This window comes from Cibotium barometz, chromosome 2 (assembly GCF_041138505.1).
Source record: "Cibotium barometz isolate CiBa-2024 chromosome 2, ASM4113850v1, whole genome shotgun sequence".
NCBI lineage: Eukaryota > Viridiplantae > Streptophyta > Polypodiopsida > Cyatheales > Cibotiaceae > Cibotium > Cibotium barometz.
Window position 1 is genome coordinate 28947314 of NC_141047.1, and position 3570 is coordinate 28950883.

Sequence of the window (3570 nt, forward strand, 5' to 3'; positions counted from 1 at the left end):
AGAGATGAGCCAGTTGAAAGCCTTCTCTTCTTCTTGTTCTGTTGGCCTCGTACTTGCTCTCCATCTACACCGACGTTAGGACTAGGGCCATTCGTGGGAGATGGTCCAATCTTGTCTTGGCTTTGAGTTTGTGTTCTTTGAGCTTGGGAGCTTAGGCTTTTTTCTTGGTCCTCTGCATCCTATTCTTGGTTGTCTTCATCATCCTCTATAGGCACCTCGGCCATACCAATGAAGTCATTACCTGTAAAGCCACTAATAAGCCCTCTCACCTTTGGTGTTGTAGCCAAGATAGTGGCACACTGATTAAAGAACTCCCAGTTGGACGGTGCAGCTCCACTTGTGCTCTCCTTGGCCTTCTCGGCCTTGTAAGTCTTCCGAAGGCTGTCCCACTTGTTCTTGCATTGAGATTGAGAGAAGGTGCTACCACACTTTGCATTGAGCGTCTCCACGATGCCTGCCCAATGCTTTTTTTTGAAGTTGCCTTTGTTAAGGGACAACCACTTGGTCTCATAAAGGTTAAGAAGACATAAAACTCGATTCTCTGTCCAAGTCTCTGAAAGGGCTTTCTTGTGCACTCCAGATTTTGTAGGAGAGGTCACTATGCTGCTAATGTGAGGTATAATAGGCATGGAGGAGGACACAGAAGTGAAGTTTGTTGACTCGTCCAAGGAGGCAGGGGGAAAGTTGTAATAACGATGCTGAGAATGAGTTGCACCATTGATGAAACCAAGTTGAGGCAATGTAGAATTCAAATTAATGTGCTCGATAGGGCTTTCATAGAGATTACCGAGATTGTTGTTCGAGCACCCTTGCGTCAAAAGTTGTGAGAATGACTGATGCTGGTCAATGCAATTGGTCGTAGCTTGCATCGTTGGCCCCCCGTTATTCTTTTTTATGCATAGAGTTGGTGGATTGGGTGGTGCCGAACTGCCCTTTCGCATTGTGTTGATGAGTGGCGAACGTATTGTGGTGGATGAAATGCCGTGAATGCACTCACGAAATTGGGGGTTGAAGGCTTCCGATACTTATCCATGACTGCATACAAAACAAAAAGACATATTAGTATCCATGCATACAAAACCAAAAGACATATTAGTTTCCATGACTTTCAGAGAAAAGAAAAGGTTTAAGAAGGAGCTAAAGCTTTATAGTCCTTTTAAGGGAGGCTTGGCGAGAGAGAGAGAGAAGTATTAACGTCAGTAGAATGCAACACGAGGGCATATACGACCAACGCCAACGGAGAGAGAGAGATGAGCAGCAGCAAGAGCAGAGTGCTGGTGATCGGAGCGTCCGGCTTCGTGGGCAGCCGCATCTCGCGAGCCAGCCTTGTCTCTGCGCTCGCGCGCGCGCATATCTATCCCAGTTTTCGCGTTTGATTTTATCTGAATTTTGGTCTCCAGGGCTCCCTTCAAGATTATGAAAGCCTTTTGTCAGCTGTTAGAGAAGCAGATGTAGTGATTTCAGCAGTGGGCAGCGAGCAGATACCAGATCAGATCAACATCATTGCTGCTATCAAAGAAGTTGGCTCTGTAAAGGTCAACTACATACCCATATCATGCGTCTACAATGTCAACTACATACCCTTATCATGCATCATGCCTGCACAATCGCATGTCCATATCATTGATCTACTACTTCATGATGACTCCACCCAGTTTTTCTAGGCCCCATGAACTTGTCCACCACAGGGCCTGTAGTACTTACCCAACCTGGTTTGTATGTAGAGCTTTCTGCCTTCGGAATTCGGCATCGATGTGGACCGACCTCTGCCTACTACAATGAGGCCAATAGGCTGCTCTTGGGTGCAAAAGTGAAAATAAGGCGGGCTGTGGAGGCCGCTGGAATACCATACACTTATGTTTCTGCAAACTGCTTTGCAGCTTACTTCCTAGCTTCATTGGGAGAACCAGGGATACCCTCACCACCTAGAGACAAAGTATTAATATATGGAGATGGCACAGCCAAAGGTATGTAACTCTTCCCATTGGAGCTATGGGCAAATGGGTTAGAGCTAAAGCATTTCCAAAACCCTCTAAGGTGTGTTTGCTCTCCCCAGTTGTGTATGTATTTGAAGAAGATGTGGCAACTTATGTGATCAAAGCAGTCGATGATCCACAGACCCAGAATAAGATCCTCTATATCAGGCCCCCGGCAAACATTTTGTCACAAAGCGAAGCTGTGGCCATCTGGGAGAAAAAGATAGGAAAGGTTTTGGAGAAGGTTCATCTTTCCGAAGAAGAGCTGCTGCAGCAGAGCTTAAGTAAGCATGATAACTCTCATAACCATCTCATGAGCACAATATATACTTCATGGTTACATGTTTTCTTGATATGTTGTAGATGCTCCCTTTCCAAAGAATGTCTACTTAGCATTGAGGCAGAGCATTTTTATCCATGGGATTGAGATGTTTGAGATTGGACCCAACGGTGTGGAGGCAACTCAGCTTTATCCTGACGTGAAATACACCACAGCCGACGAGTACCTCAATTGATTTCTTCTGTGCTCTTAAGAAGGGGTTGCATGGTCTTGTAAATCATCCTCCTCCATGTGCTCATCCATTATCTCATCATATCTGCCTCCCTGCCTCTTGCTAACATGCAAGATCATCATGATTCCACCTCAAATGCATGTTACTTTCCTCACAAGGTTTATGTTTAGATTCCCATCACATTGCCAAGAGCCTCAATTTTCAATGGAAGAGATCATGATTCTTTATTATGTTGAAATGGCTGGAAATTTGGTAAGTTTAACCGTGTCTGCACATTTATTCGATATTAGGGTTTGGTGCTTATGTTTTATGTCTAGAGAAGTGAAAAAAAACAGAATTGGTTTGAAGAGGGATGTTAGTATATGTAACATATAAATATATATAAAACATAAACACACCCGCGCCTCTCTCTCTCTCTCTCTCTCTCTCTCTCACACACACACACACACACACACACACACACACACACAAAGAAAAATTTGTAAAAATTGTAATTAGGCACAATGTTGATGATAGCCTACATACATTGCAGCTGGCTGCTGGCATGTATATACAAGAAGATAATAAAAATAATGATGGGTGGGGTAGCCTAATCAAAGTCATTTCACTTCTCCCTCATCATCCTTCCATCATTCCTTGTAAAAGTCCACATCCACTTGTAACATGCCACATCTACTTATAACATGCCACATCTGCTTATGCGTTATATTTTGATTTAAGGCCATCCTTGGAGTCCCCTTGGAGGCAACATAAGTGCCTTTTGATTCAAATTAAAATGTCTAGTAAGACCTTGTTAGAATAATGAAGAAAAAGAAAGAAAAAGGGAGGAGGAGGAGGAGGAAGAAGAAGCTTTCTCTCTACTATTTCTTCTTACTCTTCGACACAATCCAAAATCTAAAAATTCCACCTCACGAAAGTATTTGCATGAAGAAGCAGCAGCTTGTTGCTTCTTCTTGGGATGTAAGAATTTATTACAAGACGGTCCTAATGAAGGCCCAAGAAAATATTAGAATGTTTAGGATTGCAAACATTTGGCTATAACCTTACAGAAATTTAGTGTAAATTTATGTATTTGGATGGAA

At 43.1% G+C, this 3570-nt stretch overlaps 1 pseudogene across 1 annotated transcript; it reads left to right on the forward strand.

The window, feature by feature from the left end:
• Positions 1-1379: 1379 nt before the first annotated feature.
• Positions 1380-2509, forward strand: LOC147640899 (phenylcoumaran benzylic ether reductase IRL1-like; annotated as a pseudogene). Its single transcript, XR_015267741.1, has 4 exons — positions 1380-1535; positions 1725-1967; positions 2057-2260; positions 2340-2509. The product of XR_015267741.1 is annotated as a phenylcoumaran benzylic ether reductase IRL1-like (transcript).
• The last annotated feature ends 1061 nt before the right edge of the window (positions 2510-3570 follow it).